Consider the following 25,466-nt stretch of genomic DNA (forward strand, 5'->3'; position numbering starts at 1 on the left):
GACATAGATATTTAAGGGCATTTTGAAGTGAAATTGCTCATAGATGCAAAGTGGGTCTATCCACAGTTGCATTTTACCAGACATGATTATTTTTATTTCTATGGACAAGAGTCTTTTGCATTATTATCAGTTTCTGCAAGTACAGAGCTGTATAATAACTCAAAGACAATGAAAGGCAGAGCCAGCCCAGAAGAATGTGCACTAAACAGGACCCTGACTTTGTTTACTAACTTAAAATTATTGATGTCTACAAATATTTCCGAACTCCCACAGGACTTTTACCTAATGTCACCTAATTGACCGCTTTCTTAGGCACTCAGTTATATTATTGATTCTTGTATATGTCTTACCTAGCTGCAGCTCCTTGTTTAATTGCCTCCTATTCACTCCGTTGATGAGGGAGGAATTCCTGCCCTCGTAACCCTGGGGGACGGCCAAACACACAACCCCGACACTGGGCAGACGGCTCAAAAGCAATTTCTTAGTCACATATGCTCACGGCCAGGGGAGGGGTATACCGTGCCATCCAGGGCCACACAGGGCTGCACTCAGGAACGGAGTAAACATACAGGGCTGTGGGAAGCAGGCTTTGTAGTACCAAGAGGATGAGGTGCCCCTGCTTCCCACAGGAGGGCGTGATCGGTTTGTTTAACTAAATCCACAGGCTAGAAAGGAACTGAATCTCACTACCCAGGGACCAGCAAGAGCTTCCCCTGGTCTGTTTGACCAGGAGGGTTGATCGACTAGGGGACCTTCTCTGCTGGCACGCGTGGGGAGGGAGACCTGTGTTAGCTCATTCGAGGTTGTCCCACTTTTACCCACATAACAGGGAGCCTTCATCTCAGGCCTGGCGTCGTGCTTCTCAAGAGTAACAACTAAACCTATCCACTGAATAAGCAGTTTCTGGAGCTCCTGTTATGTGCCAGGTGCGGTTCCAGGCTCTGGATGTGCAGCAGTGGGAGATAAAGATCCTTGTCTTACATTCCAGGAACAGTCAATAAGCAAATGTAAAATACTTGGTATGACAGAGTGAAAAGGGCAATGAAGAAATTGTAAGCAGGAGCTGGAGAGAGGAAGGGCAGAGGGATGGGGGTAGGGGCACTGCTTGGAAATTTTAAATGTGGTGATGGGACATCTCACACAGCAAAGAAGACATCTGAGAAGAGAACTTGTGAGCCAGGAGGATGTCTGGTGAGAGAGCCCAGAGACAAAGAGACCAGCAGGTACCAGAGACGTGTAGCAGAAGGATGTCCTCAGGTTCAAGTGTCAAGGGTGGATGACTTGAGGAGTGAGCTTGGGAGGAGTGGAAGGAGATGGGGTCCCACTGAGACACAGAGGTCAGAGCTAGAACTGGGCAGGACTTTCTAGCCTTCGGTTTTTACTGAAAGGTTTGGGAACCCATTGAAGGGATTGGGACCATCATTTGACCAGTCATTCTCTTTCATCTTTCGGAAGAAGTACTGAGAATATAAAGGCTACTCAGTAGATTGTTGTCAGTTCATTGCAGAGGAGGCAAAGTCTTCCTTTACTGCTTTCCAGAATTTTCTACCATGATCACAATGAGATGTAGGTGCCTTCTCCCCTAAAATATATGCAGAGAAACGGACACTCAGGAAATTCAGCTTACATACAGTGGAGTTTTGTTTGTTTGTTTTTTTTTTTTTGGGGTACGCGGGCCTCTCACTGCTGTGACCTCTCCTGTTGCGGAGCACAGGCTCTGGACGCGCAGGCTCAGCGGCCATGGCTCACGGGCCCAGCTGCTCCGCGGCATGTGGGGTCTTCCCGGACCAGGACACGAACCCGTGTCCCCTGCATCGGCAGGCGGACTCTCAACCACTGCGCCACCAGGGAAGCCCAACAGTTGAGTTTTTGAGGCAATACCTATTTCTCCCCTCATCGCATCCCCTAGCATATCTGGGCCTTCTTGCCACAGAAAGTGGAGGAAAAGGAGAAGCTAATACACTTACATGCAGTGAGGGATATAGTCTTTCCCTTCTTGTACAAACTGTAGAATTTCCCGCGGCCCTCTCCTACAGGACAAGGAATGTTTGAATTTGAATGCATTAAACATATCTCAACTAGATTTTCTCCTTCATAAATTTTATTTATGTGATGGAAATATATTTCAAACTATATGGCAGCTCTAAATTTATACTGGGCTGGACTCTTAACATTTTTCTTTCTATGAACAAGTTCACATATAAAACCAGCACACGTTATAAATTCTGAGATCAGTAACTAGACTAGGCACAGTGCAGTTTGACAGACAGGACTCATAATTTTGTCCACTCATGCCTTTCCTGAATAAATGTATATCTATCACTGACACAATTTCCCCATCTTCCTGTTTCCCCTCCTTGGCCATGGTTTTGGTGTTTTCACCATGAGCATTTAGAGAGAGTGGTTGGTACATAGGATACAATACAGAGTTCGTGATGACGAGGGAAACTTGGAGGAATCAGTTCAGCGGCTGCAGGAATGTGTGATTCTGAGCCCTGAAGCTGCTGGTCTGGTTTTAATGAGGTTAAACAGCGGTTATCATCAAGACTCAGCTTAAGCATAACTCGATCCTAAGCCTTTTCTTCCTCTTCTCATCCCTCCCAGAACCCACCATGCACTCATTGGACCCTATCTTCATTGCTATCATTCTGTATAAGGCACTCTGTATGTGTAAATCTGTTTCTCCTGTTAGACCAGAAGCGGTTTGAGGGCAGAGGCCACAACTTCATCATCCTTTTATCCTGAATACCGAGCCTGATGCCTCGCACATGAAGGATTCAAGAAATATTGTTGGTGGTCCAATACTGTCAGGCTCATGAGGTGCGACGCTATACCACGTGAGAATGGAGCCTAGTTCCGCTTTATGATTTGAGGAAGGTCATTCTTCTTTTTCAGAGGCAGCGTCATTACACAACAAAGCCACTAAGGGCAGTGGAGTTTGGTATATAATAAAGAGAAATGGGATCTCTAGTCTTTAAATAGTTCCCTTTTTCAGCATTACGTTACAACGTATTTACTTACTAGAGGCTGTCTCCTTTTTTCTCCAGCAGCATCATAAAGGGAAAACCCACTTTCAGTGGTTCTAAGGTTCCAGCCGATAGTTGCCTTTGGCGCAAACTCTTGCTTTGTGTGCGAGAAACCAGTTTGCTGATCCTTTTTTAGTGACACGCATGCAACCACCGTATGTAACCACGGTTCTTGGGAAAGCCCTGACTGGTAAAATATCCAAACGGCCATACCGCAGAACAGGATTTATACATACTACATTCTATTTTTTTTTTTCAAGTATTGGATGCCTTTTTGGAAGCTAGCATGACACTGCTAGGATTATTATGGTATTTGATAATGCTTTTTGCTTCCACATACAGGCCCGGGGTGGGGAGTTGGGGCTTCATGTTCTGGAGGAGAGGCCTAAGGAAGGGTAGCCCAGGGCAGCACACGTGTCAGCTTCAAGGCCAAGGAGGGAGGACCACGGGGTCCTTTGAAAGACCTACAGAGACTCTGACAGCGATCCTTTAAAAGGTTGCCCACCCTGTATTATAAATGCTGTCCTGTACCCTCCGGGGCTTCATTGATTCTGCCAAACACTGTAGCTTTGGGTTCAGGAAAGAAATGGCTGGTGGCAGTAGCCTGGGAAAGGACACAGACGGCCGGTGGGCTGCGGCTCTGGAGCGGCGGTCCCCTACGGGAACTGACCAGCAGAAGCCAGAGTAGCTTTATGCGAAATGGGGACCCGCAGAAGGGTGCTCTTTCACATTGGAGAAGAGCCCTGGGCTGCCTCTGGGAGGCAGGCTGGGGACCAGCTGGGTGTTTGTCCAAAGAAAGGAGGCGCCCCGGCCAACGGGAGAAACCGGTCTACTACTGGGGTTACAAGCAGATGGCTTTTCTCAAAGAAAGTTTCAGGGAAGACTGAAACAGGTACAGTGTCTCTCCTGAGGGGCAGAGCGTTTCAGGGTGGGCCACATAACTCTCTGTCTTTACTCCTAGACCGAATCAAGGGTCTCCTGGACCATTTGTGGCCCCGCAGGCCCGCGGATACCGAGAGAAGCGGCACGTCTAATCCAAAGAGCAGGTGAACGACAAAGGCGTGGGGACACGGGAGGAGAGGGAAGGGGGACAGGGCGGAATAGACAGTCCCCGGGGAGCGGGGGAGAGAATTGCTCAGGGCGCTCTCGGCGTCGCACATTAAGTCAGGGTGAGGGTTGAGCCAGCAGGTGCCACGGCACCAAGGCAGACCAAGGGGGGGACAGAGGACAGCACCCCCGAGGGGCCGGGCTGGCTGGACGTCCGCTGCGGGTCCTGCACACGCCGGCGGCCTGCAGGCGGCTCTACGCATTGGCCCTGATTCCACCGCGCAGATCCGGGGATCAGAGGTCATACCTCATCACGGGAAGCATCCTGCCCTGGGGGAGGGGGTCTTCTGAAGGTGGAATGAGGAATTTCCCCACTTGGACAGCCTCCTCCCCTCATGTGCCCTTTTGCCTCCCCAACCCTCTTTGCTGGGCTCAAGTCAGAGCTGTTTCCTCTCCCCCCCCCAACTTTCCAGTGTGTACTGGGTGAGCACTCAGCTCTTTGGAATTCTGTGGGTGGCAGGGATTTTCTCCTCCAGCTCACGCTCAGTGATGTGGAAAGTGAAGAACTCTGAACTCTGACACTTTCTTTTTTGTGGGCATTTTGACGGAAGGACCAAGGACAGTCACAAATCTTCAGGCAGGTGGCAGAGATGTGGAAAGCACCTTCTTGATCTCCCACAGCAGCTCCTTTCTGGACCATCCTAAAAGGCTGGTATGGGCCCAACAGGCCAATTTGGAGAGAATCCTATTTATTCAAGCCCCAGATAGAATAGGCCAGGCAGTGGGTCATTGCATAAATAGCCCATTCTCTTCCTTCGCTAAGCCCTAGATCTGTCCCTCCTGCACTGTGCCATCTTTGCTATTTCTCTCTTTCATTAAATGCCTTTGAAGTGGTGGATTATATTTTCTGTCTTTGAAAGTTCCTTCTGGCTCGTGGATTTCACAAGTGCAAGTGCTTTAAACTTTTCCCTCCTCTTCTGAATTAATACTGTACTCCACATTTTTTTTTTCCTTTCCATTTTAGGAGACCAACTACTGTGTTGTTTCATATTACATTTTCATTTCAGAACTGTTTGAAAATGGAACTCATGCCATGCACGTGAATATTTTGCCTCCTCTTGGCTGATTTAATCAGCATGGTTACCATTATTCATGCAATTGCATGAATAATTTATTTCACTGTTGTAAAAGTTTAATAAAAGTTTTCTTGTCTTTATCAAATTCCATGTTACGCTTTGTACATTTTACCAGCAGCAGCACAGTCAGAATATAGAGCAGTGACTGGCTTAGACTGCAGCACTGAAACTCTTGGGTCTATTTTATTACAATTTTACCTGTGATTAAATAAGACTTCATACATGGAGAAAATATAGTAGCTCTATAGATCTAAGTATGAGCAGCACTAACTGATCAGTGCCACTTAGAAGAAATTTGGAATCACATTGTCACAACTGAGATGCCAGACTCATTGGTACCATCTGACAAACAATGTGGTTCTTGTGCATGTACGTGTGTGTGTGTGTGTGTGTGTGTGTGTGATCTTCCACCCATCGTGTAACACTATACTGGTGATGAATTCCTAATCCAGGATGGGTATTATTTCTTACATGAATAGCGACACTAAAAACAAATGTTTGCTCAAAGTGAATCTTTCTCTTGAACCTCCAATTAGCCACTTTTACACAGTGAAATTACCCACTTTTACGCAGTGAAATTACCCACTTTTACGCAGTGAAATTACCCTATAGATGAAAAGTATCTTACTATTTATGTGTGTTTCTTCAATGCTAGTGTGTCAGCCCTTATAAGCAAGAGCCATCAACATTTATATCTGCACGAGTAAAGTCACATTATTATAAATCTTTGGTTGCTGAAATTGCACGCACACTCTTTTCATGCAGTAAGGTACCACATAGTTGAAAGGTAGAAATTAACTCAAGATGGCTATGAAGAATCCAAGAAGGCATTTATCTGATAAAGGATGGAAGTATATATGGCATATGATGTAACTACAGAGGAAAAAGAGCTGGTAGCAGTCCAGAAAGTGTTCATTTGCTGGCAGAGATGCACAATTGCTTATCTTACATTCTTGGAGCCAGGATGTGTCTTATAACTCAGGATTTGGGGGATTTTAGAGAAGTAATATAATAATCTACTGTGTATCATGTAACATCACCTGCGGGGCCGAGAGCAGCCCCCTAGAATAAAATGTTTAGTACATCTTCAGCCAAAATTATAAGTGTTTATTATATGTGGGTAATGAATGACTAGAAGCACTTTTGTGTCAGTTCAGATCAGGTTTTGTTGCCAAATGAGCTCAGATCAGGTCAGGTTTCAAAGAGCCAAAGTGATTGGCCACCTTAGCTCTTTGAGATTGTGGATTGGTACCTACATATCAGTAAACATCTCTGAGTGCCTTCCTGGCCTGGGTTGTATGCTAGAGGCCCTGCTTAAGTCAAACATGACAAAGCCCCTTCTCCCAAGGAGTCTAGTTGATGAGACACTTAAGCAAACCAATATTTGCAAGTTTGTATTGGACACCAAAGCTAAAAAGAGAAAGTATCTGGATGACACTGGGGAATCCGGGAAAATTCCTAAAGAAATTGCCATTGCTAATCTCATAAGAAATATTTTTCATGAATGAACATACACAAATATTTTACATACTTCCAGAAGAAGTGTACTTCTATACTTGCTTTAGGAGCCAAGCCATCAACACACCATAATATTCTAATCCTCCAAAATCCCCTGTGGGTAAAAGTAAACTTTTACTAGATTATGCCACAGTAAGAAACCATTTCTAGATTTCGGTGGTTTACAACATAAATGATTTTGTTTCTTGTTCATGTTGCATATAGCTCGCTCCATGTGTTTTCTTTTTTCTGGGATGCAGCCTGAAGGATCAGTTCTTACCTGGGACATTGCTACTCTTAGAGAAAAGGGAAGGGGATTAACGGCAGAACCATGCCAGGACTCTCAGCACGTCTGCCTAGAACCGGCATGTGACACTGATATTCATATTACACTGGTCAAAGCAAGTCACGTGGTAAAACCTGATATCAGGGAAGCATAATTTTTCCACATGGATGTCCCATAGTAGCGCCCCATAAAAGAAAGGTAGCAAATGCTGACATTAATATGTCAATGTTATATATATATAATATTATCAATGTAACTTTAATATAATCTACCAAATGGCTTCCTCATTCTATGGTCCATGTCCTTCATTGACCAGCTGCCCTGTCTGCTTGAATCAGTAGCAAGTCTCTCTCTACTGAACAAGTGGTGAGTCAATTCCCTCGACTAGTGAGAGGGCCATTCCTATCAAATGGAAAACGGGTCTCAGGTAGTGAAAATGGGAGTTTGGAAAGATGGAGGTTGATGAATATACCAAAAAGTATAACAATTAGAAGCTTAAGAAGAGATATCGATAAACAAAAGGCAACTGGGTCTTTGGAAATGGGTGAAAAGTTCAACAACAACACAACAACAATAGAAAAAGAGACCAAACATTTCTGGAATCATATTTTGAACTATTTCAATCATTTAAAGAATAAAACATATCTGCATAGAGCTATCATTGGATGAATGTACTGTGATCGTTCAGAAAGCTTCAAGCTGGAAAACTCATACACATATTTGACAACCTAGAAACATTTGTTTCCAATCATGTGTCCACTGGATAAGGAGCATAAAATAAGATGCAAGGATGGGAGATAGAGGATTAAGCATCTGTTTCCAAGTTCAACACATGATAATTTAACGACTTTTTGTCTGTGGAATATATGGTGATCCGTGGAGGAAAGGGGAGAAGCTTTATAAAAGATAATAATACTAGTAAATATACTGCACTCTGTCTCTCTCACTCTCTTAAACACAATATCTTGTTTTGGTCTTCCTATGATCATAGATTTATAAGAAATTGTAGAGGTACCAGAAAATAGGAAGAAAAAAATTACTAATGGTATCAAAATATGTATGTATATGAAATATTGCATATTGCATGTATATTATATATAGTAAGTGAAAGTCTGAGGCTATATAAAAAGATTATGTTCCTATATTTATGAAGAAGGCTAACTATAATTTATACTTTTTTAAAAAATCTTGCTTCAAGACAGAATCAAAAGATGTGGAATTTAGTTGAATCAAAAGATTTAAGATCTTGAAACATTAGTCATACACATATGTATTTGGTTATAGTGATTTCCTATAAATATTATTTAAATATTACCTGAAATTCAATAATCTCATAATTCAATGTATGTGATTATGATAGTTACATATTTCTGTTTTTTAATATTTGATGAATAATATCAATTCTGGCCCTTGTTTGCAAACAGCAGAAATAACTTTGACTATTCAAAGCAGAAAGGGAATTTATTATAAGGGTATAGGTGCTTCTGGTTAGGATGTATAAACCACCGTTCCCACTCTAACAAAGAGAACAAGGCAGACAAGTTATAAAATTATGGTTTTGTCTTTTATTCCTTTAGAGAACGGAAGATAAAAAGATACATAAATGAATTACATTCCAGAAAGGGAAGAATACTTCCTAGGAGAGAAGAAGCCCAACCTATGGGCACAAAAGAGGAGCGGCAGATACACCATAGACAGAGGTAAAGAGGAACTAGCCAAATTTTTAATAAACCTGTACTAGCCACACATGGCTGTCGTGATAGGTGGGAACCCCAAGGAGGTCCTGTGAGAGTGTATTCATCCATGATCATCAGCCTTACCCCACAGGGCCTTCCCTGAATACATGTATGGTCAGCTGGAAACAGAGCAGAGGGCCAGAGGGAGATCCTGGCCCTGAGGCCTTACAGCCACACTGGGCAGTGCTCCAAAGCCTGGGGACAGGGAAGAAGGGAGAGAGAGGTTTCCTGGAAGGGGAATAAGTACATAGTGCCTGAAAGCTGGGGACATGATAGCAGAGCTAAGAAATATCATCCCTCATGTCACTCAGGGCCTTTATCCCAGTGCAATGCAGTAGCAGGCAAAAGCTAAGGGCAAATCAGCAAAGTAGAAATTGATTTTGTGAGGCTCAGAAAGTCAGAAGTGGGATGCAGGGCCTGGAGAATACCACAGGAAACCCCCCAAAATGGGTGGCATGGAAAGAGAGTCATTGGGCTGTAAAACATAAAGAATCACATTGGTGCTTAGATCAACTAGTCCCAATCCCTCTCATAAAACATTTGAAACCTCTGGTGAACTGACAGATCTAACAAAAGCCACAACAAACCTCAAACCCAGCTCAATGTAGATTGGAATTCTTCTACTTCATCCCCTGCAGCCTGACACAGGCAGAGGAATTCCTTTTTCTTGAGTCAATAATATTGACAGTCCTATTACCCACAATTTCTGACATGAAATGAAAAATCGTGTGGTATGCAAGCAAGCAGGGCAATTTGATCCATCAACACAATACATAGTCAGTAGAAGTAAACCCAAATGTGTCCAAAATGTTGGAATTAGCAAATAAGAATTTCAATATAAATATCTTTTAAAAACTAAGGGAAAAGGTGGCCGACATGTGGAGAGAGATGGGAAATTTCATTTCAGTCTAGTACTAGGAGCTCTTACCAAATTTTAAAAAAAAGAAAGAAATTCTAGGATTTATAAATACAATATCATAAATATTGAATTCATTCAACTCATTTTACAGGAACCTAGAAAAGCAGAAGAAACGATCAGTAAATTCAGAGTCAGATGAATTGGAATTATCCAAACTAAAATGAAAGGAGAAAAAAAATGTTTAAATAACTGAGAAAAGCATCCCAAGGCATCAAACATACATGTATCAGATTCCAAGAAGTATATTAGGAAGAAAATGGAGCCAAAGAAATGTTTGAAGAGATGGCCAAGAAGCGTCCAAAGCTGATGAAAGGTATCAGCTCACAAATCCAAGATTAAAAATGTAATGAATCTCAAACAGGATAAATACAAAGTCAAACATCTGAACACCAAAGATAAAGAGAATATCTTAAAAGCAGATAACGCACACAATACATTCTGGTGAAAAAAACAATAATAATTGTAGTAGACTTCTCATCAGAAATAAAAGCCATATGACAATGGCATAACTTTTTTAAATGCTGAAGAAAAAAGAAAATTGCCAGTTTAGAACTCTATACCTTATGAGAATAGCCTTCAAAAAATAAGGTGAAATGAAGTTCTTTTCAGACAGATGAAACTTGAGAGAATTTGGCTCTAGCAGAAGTGCATTTAAAAAATGATATAAGAGGGCCTTCCCTGGTGGTCCAGTGGTAAAGAATCCACCTTACAATGCAGGGGACCGGAGTTCGATCCCTGGTCAGGAAGCTAAGATCTCACATGCCGCGGGGCAACTAAGCCTGAGTGCCACTACTGAGCTCGGGCACCTCAACTAGAGAGCCTGTGTGCCACAAACTACAGAGCCCACATGGCCTGGAACCTGCGTACCACAACTAGAGAGAGAAAACCCACATGTCACAACTAGAGAGAAGCCCACGCGCCACAACGAAAGATCCCTTATGCCGCAACCAAGATCCCACGTGCTGCAACTAAGACACTACACAGCCAAAAATAAATTAAATAATGAATCTTTTAAAAAATGCTATAAAAGGTTCTTCAGTCTAGATATATCAGACAATACCCAGTGAAAAATAGGTTACACAGCTCAGGTCCTGTGGTCATCTCTTGTTCTCTGTTCAGGTGTTCAGTGTCTGCAAAGTCTCAGTAGCAAACCAAGAGTTATTTTTTCAAAAGAAGAAGAGTAAACTGAGGAAGAGGGTGTGACTTTTCTCCAGACTTGCTGTTCTGATTTTTCTGTGAGCTCTTTACACACACTCCATATCCCATCCTGATCTGTCATAAACATTTCGAGTATCATTGGATCCACTGGCCCTGAGTCAAATGGTGGAGCTGATTCAATGAAGCCAGACTTAGCTAAAGACTCTTTTCTTTGCTCTGGAACATATTTCTTGCAAAGATATCTCAAAATGTATCATGAAAATTATAGTTGAAGCAAATAAAACATGTATGATGAGTTATAGCCTCCTCTGAAATGGTATAATAATTCATTTGCTAAACATCCTGTTCCAATCATTTATTGCTGAGTGACAAACCACCCCAAAATTTAGTAGTTTAAAACTGCAACCATCATTTGTTTTACTCACAGATCTGCAATTTTTCATGTACTTGTGAGACAGGGACAGCTCATATTTGCTCCACACAATGTCAGCTGGAGTAGCTCATTTAGTGCTAAATAATGTACGTCCAAGGTGGTTCAAGCTCACAACTGTTAAGCTGGTGACAGCTGTTGCCTGGAGACTTAGTTGAGGCAGTTGTTTGGGGGCCTCCGTTCCTCTACTCTGAGCCTCTCCGTGTGGCTGCTTGGGCTCCCTCACAGCCTGGTAGCTCAATTCCAAGAACAAACATTCACATAATACAGAACATGGAAGTCTCCCATCTCCTAAAATCTGGTCCTGGAAACAGTCACAGCATCACTCGTGCTGTGTTCTATTGCTCAAAACGTCAACAAATCCACCCAGAGTCAAGGGACAGGGCAAAAGTTTCACCTTTTAATGGGAAAAGTGCCAAAGAAATCCAAGACTATCTTTAATCCACCATTTACCCTTTAATCCATCCTCTACCCTTTACATCTTCATAACATTTGATAGTTTACAAAACACTTTCTCATGTTTCTCATTTGATTTTCACACCTGCCATTCATGTAGAAAGGATAGAAATATTTATCCCCAGTTTATATAAGAAACTGAGGTTCAGAGATATCGACTATCTCAGCTTATCCTATGATGTCAGAACCTGACTTTAACTTTTCCAATACCAAACCTAGATTTGTTATTATCTTCATTATAATGAAGGAAAAGGATTTCTATTTCAGGCTCAATGTGAACTAGGAGCCCTAAATCTCTATTTTTTATGGATAATGAATTTGTCATGCAATCCCAGAATCATGTCATTGTAAAATTAGATAAGAATGCCTCAACCTCACTATTACAATTGTGGGAGGGTCTGGAGACCCTCTCTCCAGAAATCATCTTGCCTTGTTTTGTTGGTTTTGGCGCTGGATGTTCAACTTGTCTCAAATATACCGAATCTTTCCTTTTATCAAGTTGCATGTCAAGTCTTGCCTTCACTGCTAAACCTCCTGTAATTGCTGCAGCTGGAGGCTCTGTATCCCTTCTCTGGACTTAATCCCTGCATCATTTACTGCTCTACAGCTCTTGGTATTTATCATACACTATTTCATGTGATGTATTTGAGTACATCTTGCCTCTAAAATTAAGAACCTGGAGGACACAGGCTGTAAGACAGTGACTCATATTTCTTTCTCATTGCTTACAGGTCCAGTGTGGTAGTTTATACATTTCAATGACTCAGCAAACACCTGTTGAAGAAATAGGTAAGTAATTTCAAGTAAGTGTAGTGCAAATGGTTTCCAGAAGTATTGAAAGTCCTTTATTTTATTGGTTCTGAATTAGTCTTTCTCCAGCTTCACTAGGCAAGCCCTGTCCTTGGTTATCTAGGATTTAGTACACCATGCAGCATACCTACCCATCCAAACGATAACTTTCAAAATTTTATACACTTTATTCAAATCCCCCGTTCCAGTTTTTGAGACTAAGTTTAAGTTCAAATAATTAAATAAGCAGCCATTCAATAGAAAGAGATCCCTGAGATACTATTTAATAAATAAACTGTCTTTATTTTGCTTTAATGGAAAATAAAAATAGAATTTCGTTACCTAAATATGGCTTGTTTTCAGTCGTAAAAACTCGTGAGTGGGTTATGTAGGAAGAGCTTTCATGAATATAAGGCAAATTTTTCCTGCTTTCGTCTAACATACATGAATTAGAGCTGCAGAAAACCATGTCTTTAAGCTAAAAACACATTTTGAAAAGATCATTACTGGGACAATGGGTGTGAGATGGCAGCTTACCCTCCAGCATTGTGTTAGTTTAGGTAACACTAGCTACAGTCACAGGTTAACCACCAACACTTAGTGGTGTCATGCAGTTTATTTCTCACTCATCCAACAACCCATTGTGGATGTTTCTAGTCTCAGTGACCCAGAGACTCAGCCTCCTTCCACTTTCAACATATGACTCTCAAGGTTTGTCTGGAAATCAAGAAGAGAACAAAAAAGATTACATAAGACAATCAATCCAATCTTTTTAAAAATGGATTATCACTTCTTTTGTTCCCTCATTCAATAAGCAATACACTAACAGGTGGATATGAACCATTAGGGCTCTAAATTTAAAGATTTGGGGATGAAATGAAAAACTGTTAACGGATATTAAAGGCAGCATAGCTCATGAGCTGCCATATACTTGTCCATATAATAGTCTTTGCATCTCTGCCTTGATGAAAAACTTATAGCTCTATTAAGTAACAGATTGTATTTTTCTTTTGCCACTTTCTAAGGCAGAATTAAGATTCTCTGTTGAAATCAATTTTTATTGTGTTCTATGAAATGTTATTTTCTGCTGAATTAAAGATTTGATTTACTTTTTAACAATTCCATTTAAAGCTTAGAGTTTTCAAAATGTGATGTATCCCACGAGAAACTTAAATTGAACTGTGGCTTACAACGACTCCATCACAATCACTCAGGTAAATTCATTTTAATTCAATGCTTATGACTTTAATTACAAATAAGCTGATACCATTATATCATTGCGTACAATATATAATGGAAACTTTTGGTCAAGATAGTGCCATAACTTTATACTCTGATACACTCCTCTGCTCCAAACACATGCCAATAATATGATTTAAGAAAATTTAAAGAAAAATAATAGCCAGGTTTAAAAATATGATATGATAAACAATTCTGTGGTTCATAAATAGTAGAAATACAAATCAATGAGCAAGGGAAAGCTACAGGGAAAAGGGAAAGCCTGGTGGTTTCCTAGTGTAGAAGCAGGCAGTGTTCAGTAAGAGTTTGTTCTTGAATGATACCAATAACAGGGATCTGAACCAGGCATTAAATGAAGCTAGTGGGGCTTCGCTGGTGGCGCAGTGGTTGAGAGTCCGCCTGCTGATGCAGGGGACACGGGTTCGTGCCCCGGTCTGGGAAGATCCCACATGCCGCGGAGCAGCTGGGCCCGTGAGCCATGGCCGCTGAGCCTGTGCGTCCGGAGCCTGTGCTCCGCAACGGGAGAGGCCACAACAGTGAGAGGCCCGCGTACCGCAAAAAAAAACAAAAAAAAAAATGAAGCTAGTGGCTATGATGATTCTGCCTTCTCTGATAAAATAGAGGCTCAGAACATACTACTAATCTTCATCTATGGCTAAGCATTAACACCACGAATCTAGGGAGCCTAAAGGTGGGAAGGGCATTGGGATTAGAAGAACTCGTCTTCTCTCTCCATGTCTGGATGCCCAAGCACCTCCACAGTCATCAGCCTAGACTACACTGTAAGACTGGTTTCTGTACAGCAGAGCTGGGACCCAGCGTTGGTAACTACGAAACAGCCGGAAGGGAGGGGAAACAGTGACAGAGGGAAAAAAAGTAAGAGCAACACATCAAACAAGAACGTTTCCACTCAAAATGAGGCTGTAATTCACAGTTTGAAAATATATGAAGAAACACAGTTCTAAGAAAGCCCTCCAGATGAAATTAATTTTGTAAAACAGTCTGACAAACTTTTTTTTTAATATAATTGTGGCTGTATTCTTTCCAGTCTTTTTATTTTTATGTATTTATTTATTTATTTATTTATTTTTGGCTGCATTGGGTCTTCGTTGCTGTGCGTGGGCTTTCTCTGGTTGCGGTGAGCAGGGCAACTTTTCCTTGCAGTGTGTGGACTTCTCATTGCAGGGGCTTCTCTTGTTGCGGAGCACGGGCTCTAGCCTCACGGGCTTCAGTAGTTGTGGTTCGTAGTCTCAGTAGTTGTGGCTTGCGGGCTCTAGAGTGCAGGCTCAGTAGTTGTGGCACACGGGCTTAGTTGCTCCGCGACATGTAGGATCTTCCTGGACCAGGGCTCGAACCAGTGTCCCCTGCATTGACAGGCAGATTCTTAACCACTGTGCCACCAGGGAAGCCCTGACAAAGACTTTTTAAAAGTATGTTTAAGATGACCCAAAGGAAAAAATGATGAGGTCCTATTATTCATTTAAAGCAGGGTTCTACACATTTTCTGGGTAAAGTGACAGGTAGTAAATATGTTTTGGCTTTGCTGACCATTCTGTCTCTTCCGTAACTACTCAACTCTGTTGTTATAGCAAGAAAGCAGTCATACATAATACATAAATGAATGGGTGATGCTGTGTTCCAATAAGACTGCATTTATAGAAACGTCAGTGAGCCATATAGGGACTGAACCATTGTTACAGGCTCCTGATTTAAAGAAACATAAAATTATGAAACAAAAATAGGCAGAACTGTGATAGGAACTGGTAGATATAAAAAAGAAAAATAATTAGAAATCTTGAAATAAAAGATATGATCATTAATGTAGAACTATGGTCAAAAAAAGAATTGACAAATTGTTTTTAAAAAACAAAGCCAAAAAAAAAAAAGATATAGTTCTAAAGACCATTAGGGTTTCTGTTGAACTTGGGTGGAAGATAAAAACATTACATGCATTTTAGAGTTTATTAGGAAAATAAGTATAATTAAGTGGTTATGTTTAAAACATATTTAAGGAAAACCATTAAAATAATAATATATTCTATAGCTTCCATCCCAGCAGAGGGGAACAAAAGGAATAGAGTCAGTATGACCAGGTACAAACATCCTGTTCTATGTAGACACGCGATAGCATTGCGTTTCCCAACCCATTTGAATTTAACAGTGACCAACTTCTTCTGGTCAGTGAGATGGAGGTGGAAGTGGCCAGTGTCACTTGTAGGTGACAGCCTGAAGAGCTGTGGTGTTGGGCATATTCTCCTTTCTCTGCCTCTCCTACAGAAGCACGTGTCCAGATGGAGCCTGCATTGATTTGAGTTTCTGTGAGTGAGTGAGCCAGCCCACAATGATCTTGTAGAATGAGTAAAACATAACCTCGATTTGAAGCAACAAAAGTTTGGGTTTGGTTATTCCAGTATCCCAAGAATTTTCTAACTGATAGCCTTTAGCAGTCCAATTGAAACCATGAAAGGGGAAAGTTCAAGGTAAAGAAAAAGGCTGGTGAACAGAAAACAATGCAATAGTAAGACCGAATACATTATATTGGGTTGGCCAAAAAGTGCCTTCAGTTTTTAAGTAAAAATAAAAGACACATTTTTCATTTTCACCAAGAACTTTATTGAACAACGTATTCACCCTTTTGTTCCACTACCTTCTGCCATTTTTCAGGCAGCTTCATGATTCCATCTTCCCAAAACTTTTTACCTTTTTGAACAAACAACTGTTCTAGGTGCCTTTTACAGTCTTCCAGAGAATTGAAATTTTTTTCCATTAAGAGAATTCTGGAAAGACTGAAATAAATGGAAACCTGAAGGTGCAAAGTCTGGTGAATAAGGCGGATGAATCAGACTGTTCCCAGCCAAGCTGCAACAATTTTTGTGTGGTCATCAAACAAACATGTGGTCTTGTGTTATCCTGATGGAAGATTATACGTTTTCTGCGGACTAATTCTGGATGCTTTTCATCGAGTGCTGCTTTCAGTTGGTCTAATTGGGAGCAGTACTTGTGGGAATTAATCGTTTGGTTTTCCGGAATGGGTTCATAATAGAAGACTCCCTTCCCATCCCACCATATACACAACATCACCTTCCTTGTTTGAAGACCAGCATTTGGTGTGGTTTGTGGTGGTTCATTTCACTTGCTCTATGATCTCTTCCATTCCACATTATTGTACAGTATCCACTTTTCATCGCCCGTCACAATTTGTTTTAAAAACGGAACGTTTTCATTATGTTCAAGTAGAGAATCTCATGCAGAAATATAGTCAAGAAGGTTTTTTTTTCGCTTAACTTATGTGGAACCCAAACATCAAAGTGATGAACATAACCAAGCTGGAGCAGATGATTTTCAGTGCTGGATTTGGATATTTTGAGTATGTCAGCTGTCTCCTACCTGGTATAACATTGATTGTTCTCAATTAACGTCTCCATTTGATTGCTATCAACTTCAACTGGTCTACCCGACCGTGGAGCATCCTCCAGTGAGAAATCTCCAACACAGAATTCGCAAACCACTTTTGACACTTTCGATTGGTCACAGCACCTTCTCCATACACTGCCCAAATTGTTTTTTGTATTTCAGTTGCATTTTTAACCTTTCTTGAAATAATAAAGCATAATATGCTGAAAATGTTGCTTTTAATCTTCCATCTTCAATATTAAAATGGGTACACAAAAATTCACCAATTTTGATGTCTTTTTTTTAAGCTTATTTATTTTATTTTTGGCTGTGTTGGGTCTTCATTGCTACTCACAGGCTTTCTCTAGTTGCAGTGAGCAGGGGCTACTCTTTGTTGCGATGCGTGGGCTTCTCATTGCGGTGGCTTCTCTTGTTGCGGAGCACAGGCTCTAGGTGTGCAGGCTTCAGTAGTTGCGGCACACGGACTCAGTAGTTGTGGCTCATGGGCTCCAGAGCGGCAGGCTCAGTAGTTGTGACGCACAGGCTTAGTTGCTCTGTGGCAGGTGGGATCTTCCCAGACCAGGGCTCAAACCCATGTCCCCTGCATTGGCAGGTGGATTCTTAACCACTGCGCCACCAGGGAAGCCAGATAAGTCTTTTATTAAATGCATGCTGATATGACAGCTGTCGCATACAATCTAACAAAATTGTTTCGAATGAAGTTAAAGACAACTAAGTGCTACTAGAGCCATCTTACTGAAAAAAACCTAACGAACCTTTTGGCCAAGCCAATAAATCACAATAAATCTAAGTAGATTAAACTCATCTATTAAGAGAAAGACTTGGACAGAAATTAAAATTGTATGCTTCTTAATAACAGGCTTTAAAAGCACACCCAAACACTATGCATTAGCTCAAATTTTCTAAGAAGCAGACACGAAGACAGGATTCAATGTGTAGGAAATCTATTGGATAAACACCTGTTCAGACAAAAGGGAAAGGTGCGGAATGTGGGGAGCCTTCTGACTGTGATGCAGGCCTGAACCCTGTGCAGGACAGGAGGCAGGAAGGACCCAGCAGGAGAGTCTGGACTGCAGTGCAGTTCCAGGAATTTGTGACACTAATTGAGAGTCCCTGAGTCAGTCACCTGGTTTAAGAGCTCTGCATGTCTGAGAAGTACACCTGCACTAGTTCCACTGATCTGCTCAGTCTTCTGCTGGGAGTGGCCAGTGGAAAACCTGGCTCATTATGAACATGGTGGTAGATCCAGCGGAGCAGCTGCTGGGGCACTTGGTCAATTATGCTTCCTGATCAGAGACCTGAGCCACACGTTTCCATGGCTACCAAAACCAGAAAGTTACATGTAAAGGGAAGGGAAATTTCTATCAAACAAAACCTTAACAAAGGAAAGCAGCATAAGAATATTGACATTAGACAAAATAGTTAAAGGCTAAAAACATTTAAAGGACTAAAGAAAGAAACTAAATAATAGTGTTGCAGGGAAAAAAATGGGGTGAGAGAGGATGGTCATGTCCCAGGTCTCAGGTGAGTCCCTGGGATGAGCCGCCAAGTGAGGGTCTGTAGCTTCACGCAGGAAGGAATTCAAGAGTGAGCCATGAGCAAAGTGAAAGCAGGTTTATTCAGAGAGATACACACTCCATAGATAGCACGTGGTTGGTGTGAGACGAGGCCCAGGCTGTGCAGGGTAATTTCATAAGCTAATGAGTGGGAGGGTTATCCCAACTATTTTGGGGAAGAGGTGGGGATTGCCGGGGAACTGGGCCACTGCCCACTTTTTGGCCTATTATGGGCAGCTTCAGAACCGTCATGGTGCTGGTGGGTGTGTCGTGTGGCTAATGTATTACAATGAGTGTATAACGAGGCTCAAGGTCCACTGGAAGTCAAATCTTCTGCTGTCTTGGACCTAGTTGGTTCTAACCAGTTTACGCCATATCCTCAATGGCTGTGTCATTCTTTTAAAGGTTGTGCTCTACCCCCTTCCCTCCTGTCTCAGTAGTTCCAAAAGGAACCCATGGTGGCTTAGCACTGTGTCAGCCCAGCTAAACTGGAGCTCGGCTTCTCAGAATTCCTTTCCACGTTTGTTTCCAGATGAGGGTTGGTGTCAATAGAAATTTGCATGAAATTGGGAAGGCAGAAGTTGTAATAGTCACCTTTGCGCTCAGCTCAGCTGCTACAGCGCCTGGGACAGCTCCTGGGTCCAGAGCCTCTCTGACTTCTGCACCAATGTCCACAGTTGGAGAGCTGGGGCAAAGGGCACCAGCTTCTTCTGCAGGTCAGCTGCATCACAACAAGGTCAAGGCTTGCAGGCAGTGAGATACAGACACAGGTTCCAGTTTGTGCCCACAAGGCTCCTATTTATTCTTGCTCTTCCCACTTCATGGCCATTTCCTTCCTGGCTCTTGTCCCGCTGTCCTCAGGCCCAGGACCAGAGGAGACACAGACAGTTTAATCAGAGTCCATGGTCCCATTCGGTCAAATCTCTGCACTGAATCCCTCCTTCAACATTCCGCACAGAGGTTCTGATTCTCTGACCTTGCCCTGACTGATAGAGAAGAATCTTCAAAGACAATGGGATGATTAAGAGGGATAACAAAGAGAAACTCAAAAAAACACAGTCATGGTAGAATTTAACACACTTCTATTAGAAACTGAAAGATCAAGCAGACAAAAAAAAAAATAGTAAATATATAAAAGATCAGAACAATATTAACAATATTGATTTAACATGTATAAAAATGTTTATACATGTTAAAATATATAATATATTTTATACATGTATTAGATATATATATATATATATATGCGCCCAGAAAATAAAAAAAAACATTTGTACACAAAAGATATTGTCCACAAAGTAAGTTTCAATAAACTGTAAAGAAATTATATTACATACAACACGTTTCAGATCATAATTAAACTAAGTTAGAAACTATGAGTAAAAATATAGTAAAATATTTATGTGTGTGGAAACTAAAAACTGCTAAATAATCTTTGAACCAAAGAGGAAACAACGATGGAAATTACAAAATATTTAGAGTGATTTTTCTACATGCTACATATAAAAATATGTGTGGTAGGGGGCTTCCCTGGCGCAGTGGTTGAGAGTCCACCTGCCGATGCAGGGCACACGGGTTCATGCCCCGGTCCGGGAGGATCCCACATGCCGCGGAGCGGCTGGGCCCGTGAGCCATGGCCGCTGAGCCTGCGCGTCCGGAGCCTGCGCTCCGCAAAGGGAGAGGCCACAACAGCGACAGGCCTGCATACCGCCAAAAAATAAATAAATAAAAATAAATAAAATAAAATATGCATCAAGTATTCAGCTCAAAAAAACTAAAAAGGAATGGTTTACTTTATTTTTTTTTTAACTAAAGAAAGTAGAAGAAAGGAAATAATAAAAATAAGGGGACAATTAATAAATGTAAAGCTAAGAAATAATGGCGTGGATTAAGAAAACCAGGTTGAACCTCCAGAAAGACTATTCAAGAAACAAAGAGAGATGATATGCCAAACAGTGTTAAATTAAAAAAGGACCAACCACAGATACTTGAAAGATTCTAGAACGTCATAGAGTGTACTAGGACAATTTTTGGCAATAAAAAAAATTTATAATTTTGATGAAATGAACAATATTTAGAAAAATGTAAATCACTAAAACTCAAGATAAAATGGAAAACCACAATAAAGCAATGAACCTTACAGAAATTGGATTATTAATAGTTAGATTATTTGTTAAATTCCACAAATGATCCAAGGCCCAGCTGGCTTTCAAGGTAACCTTGACTCCCAGGAAAAAATTATTGTTTTATATAAACTGTTACAGAAAACCACAGGAACAATAACAACAAAGCAACAGTCAACACCACCAAGGAATATACATGAAAAGTATAGACCAATCTCACATATAAACATAGGTGCTAAAACACAAAATAAAATGCAAGCAAGTATAAGTAAGCTATTAAAAATTAATATATCATGAACAAGAAAAATTTATCTCAGGTGTCAAGATGGTTCAACATCAGAAAATCTATTATTTATACACCATAGTAACAAGTGAAGGAGAAAAATGATACAATCATCAAAGTAGGTGCTGAAAATATAATAAATTGTTTAAAATTATGCTTAGAATTTAAAATTTTTAGTAAACTTGGAAAAGAAGGTTATTTCCTTAGTCAATGAAGAATATCTGTGAAAAACCTAAAGCAAGCATTATCTTTAATTGTAAAGACTTAAACGCATTATTTTAAATCAAAAATAAGATAAAGATGACTATCATTACCATTTTATTTAACATTTTATTGGAAATTCTAGCTACCGCACTAAGATAAGCAAAAAATAAAAGATACAAGCATTAAAAAGACGCGACTATCTTTATTTACAGATGACCCAATTGCATGGAAAATCCATAGAAATATACAAATTATTTAAAATATTGGCAAGTCAAGAAAATTCACTGGTTGTGATATCAGCGCACAAAATCAATAGCGGTTCAATACTCTAACAGTAACCACTTAGAAAATATAAAAGAAAACAAGATTCCATTCAAAATAGCTTCAAAACCTGTAGATGTTACGGTTCTACCCAACCAAATATGGATGGGGAGACTCAAAAATATGAAGCTTCAATTTCCCCAAAATTCATCTATAAATTCAATGTGATTACAATAAAAACTGTAACACCTTTTTAAGGAATTTGACGTAGTTATCCTAAAATTTACTTGGAAAATTAAAAGGCCAGGAATAGTCTAGACAATTCTGAAAATGAGCATTAAACAGGGACTTGTCCTATGAGATAGAACTTCCTATATTATTGTAATTAAAACAGTGATGTATTAGGCCAAGGATAGGCAAATTGACAAAGCATACAGAATACAAAGATCGGAAACAGACCCAGACATACATCAAAAAGTATTGTGTAATACAAGTGTCCTTACATATTAGTCAGAAACCACGAATTATCCAACAAATGGTACAGGGACGGTTGGTTTTCCTTATGTGGGAAACATCAGGTATCTACCCCTACTATACACAGAAATAAATTTCAAGTTCAGTAAATACCTAAAAGTGAAAATTAAAACTTTAAGAAGAAAAAATGTAAAAAAAAAAAGCTATGAGCTTGAGGAAGGGGAGAATTTCTTAAATGACACTCAATGATCTCTTTTTATTTAAATGAATAGCTGTATTTGACCAGTGGACATTGCATCTTTGCATGACTAATTTTCTAATTTGTAAGCTCTAATAAACATTTAAAAGACTTAAAATTCTAATTAGTTTTATGTCAAAGGTATTTGTGGTCATGCTTCCACCTTTGAAAATGTTTATATAGCGTTACCCGGAGTAACTCCTGTCACTTCTGAAATACGCAACAAATGTAAATCAGATGAAAAGCCAGGGCTTAGTTTTTATGGTGTCAGTGCATCAGTGACAGTGCAGGAGCTCTGTTCCACACAGAATCAAGTCAAACGGAACCCTCATGGGAGTTCAGTGTGTGTTCTGTGAACTACAGTCTCAGCTGAGGCCCACTTCATCCAAAATGTACCTTCCAGTTACATTTTCTTTCCTAACCCTGCTCCTTAATTATTTGGCATAGACAATTTTTCCAGGTCAGTAGTAAGGACTTTTTTAATCGGCTGGAGAATGGTGGTGTTGGGAGCTTGGGAAGTCTAAATCACTAGCACTGTTACCCTCCAATTCCTAGTACCATATGGTTGAAATATGCTGAAGGGAAAAGCAGCAGATGGTTTATTTCTCTCCTTAGAAATTTTGATTTAGTAGTGACATACTTGGTAGCAGTTTGAAATGGAGAGACAGCATTTAAAGAAAGCTGAATTAAGTTGTTCTATTAAATTCTGCAGACACACCGGTGTAAAAGGGGGCAGTTCCAGCACCTCCCACTGTCACCGCAGGAAGAAACACGGTGTCAGGGAAACGAGGACACGGAGACAAGGGAATCCCTCAGAGTGAAGAGAGTCACAGCATCCAGTGACATTTACAAGGAAAGAGGTAAATGAAAAGAATCATTAACCATAAAATTTCTCACCTTCCACTGTGCTTCAATTACAACTTGAGTCAATGGAGTGACTACATTCAGTTAAGTGATTAGAAGAATAAACCATGTTCTGTCCAATTCAGAATACGCTTTTGTTGCATTTTTGATTGCCTATATAATTATTATAGCACCTGTATGCTTTTGATGCCATGACAAGATTTTGGATTAGGATAGAAGGGGAGAAATTTGCTATTTGTGTGTGTGTGTGTGTGTGTGTGTGTGTGTGTGTGTTCGTGTGTGTGTGTGTGTGTGTTCGTTCATCTGGCTGTCTCTACCGACAGGATTCACAGTAGAAATCAAGCAGATTTTGGAATCAGATGATCCTAGGTTGAATCCTACTTCCTCCAAGTACGTATTGTGACCTGGACAAGTTACTTAGTGAATCTCAGTTTTCTTACCTGTAAAATAGAAATTATAATACCTACCAGACATTAGTTAAAAGAAAGGATTGCTTAAATGCATAAAGTATAATAATAACATAACACAATAAAAAATTGTCTTCTCTACTGGTGGGGCAAACTGATAATGGACTGACAGTTCCTCAGTATTCTAACCAGCCTTTTAAATCTTTGGGGAAATGCTATTTTCTGAAGGTACTGAAATACGTCTACAATGAGGTATTAACCACATGAAAGAAAATTCCTTAAAATATAATTAATTATTTTGTTCTTGTTACACTTAAAGTTTGTACTCATCACAATTAAAATTTACCAAATCTTTTAAACTGGTTTAAAGGCTGTTTATATGAATTTCTACCTAGATATAGCCACATCTATCACCTAGGACATACCATTGCACTTCACAGGGATCTTCTGAGTCTTGTGAAATATTGGGCACGCTCTTGATTGAAAATCTAGAATCCAGAAAACAAAAGGTTCTTAGTTTTAATTTCAGAAGGCTTAATCTAAAATCCACGCGCAATAGATTAGACTGTAAGATCTTCAGCAATGGATTGAAAGCCTTTGCTTTAGATGACCCCATTTCTTCCATTCATTCAGTTACTTATTGATTTATTCAATCAAGAAGTAATTACCAAGAGCCAACCAGATTGTAATTACTCTTCTATTTGGCCCCTAGAGAAACAAGTAGCTCACACTCCAGGATCTTCCATCTCCATAGCTGTTCATCACCTAGCTAACTTCTTCCATTTAAGCCTCTTCAGAATTACCAATTCCTCCCAGAAATCAAACTTCATGCAAACCTGCACACTCTCCTTGACACTCCTGTATTTAATCACACAACCCTCGGGAATCCCCGAAGTCCCTCCTTCACAGACACATTAATAAGTTGTGCGATGACCAGTATAACTCACCAACTCATTCAGTAATTTCTAGGTATCTGTGTTATTTGCACTGATATCAATGGTATTTTTAGAAAGGAAAGAGATTACTGATTAACTCGCACCTTGTAAGATAAACAAGGCTGTCACACAAAAGTTATCTAGCTCCTTTGCGATCATAAATACTAACTCCTTAGCTGTATTTCTTTTCCCGTTGAAGGCAATAGTTATTTTAAGAATATAGAATGACTATGGGTTGGACACTGGGATCGCTTGCTTTTAAGAGCAAGCACAAGTTAGGGGAGACAGTTTCAGGAGAGCAGGGAGATTTAGCTGTGAGCCCTGGTGGTGGTGGGGTGTGTGTGTGACGGTGCTTCGCGGGGATAACGGGATGACCTAGAAGGAAACTGTGATGGGATGACTCCTTCTTCTGTGCCATTAAATCACTTGAACTCGTGTTAAGTAAAATTAAAATATCCGAAGGAAATAAAAGTGATACAGATTTGAGATGGCCACAAAGGAGTGAAAGAAAACTCACCTATTGGGTCAACTGTAGATTTTGTTATAATTCAGCAGACAAAATCCTTGCAAATCTTTCTTTGGTTGGCTCTCACCACCAACAGGTCTCCATCTGCCTACTCCAAAAATTTCACAGATCATCGTTCTAACTGCTTTCCTAGTTGATAGATTAATCACTGATCATTTACTAACCCATTAGTACAATAGGTTCTACTTTTATTTGACTATCACATCATTTGGGGGACTTTTTATTTAAGTGCAATACTCATACAAAAAGCACTTGATGGATTTTCACACAACGAACACAGCTGGGTAAGTAGAGCCCAGACAAAGATTCAGAACATTGCCAGCACCCCCAGAAGCCTTCTGTAGAGGAGGGTAACAGTTATCCTGACTTCTAACAGCCCATATTAGTTTTGCCACTTGTTACATTTTATAGAAATGCAGTCATACGGTGTGTATTCTTTTGTGTGTCTGACTTTTTTCACTT

General features: G+C 40.4%; 1 long non-coding RNA gene across 2 annotated transcripts; it reads right to left on the reverse strand.

Moving 5' to 3' along the window:
- Nucleotides 1–19,054: 19,054 nt before the first annotated feature.
- On the reverse strand, nt 19,055–24,362 carry LOC112390812 (uncharacterized). Of its 2 annotated transcripts, none has more exons than XR_003001340.1 (3): nt 24,273–24,362; nt 23,969–24,031; nt 19,055–19,675 (listed from the first exon to the last, which is right to left on the reverse strand). It is a non-coding gene; the product is annotated as an uncharacterized LOC112390812 (long non-coding RNA). The 2 variants fall into 2 exon arrangements; XR_003001339.1 differs by having other exon boundaries at nt 19,055–19,690.
- Between the last annotated feature and the right edge of the window lie 1,104 nt (nt 24,363–25,466).

Source organism: Neophocaena asiaeorientalis, unplaced genomic scaffold (genome assembly GCF_003031525.2).
Source record: "Neophocaena asiaeorientalis asiaeorientalis breed wild unplaced genomic scaffold, Neophocaena_asiaeorientalis_V1.1 scaffold450, whole genome shotgun sequence".
NCBI lineage: Eukaryota > Metazoa > Chordata > Mammalia > Artiodactyla > Phocoenidae > Neophocaena > Neophocaena asiaeorientalis.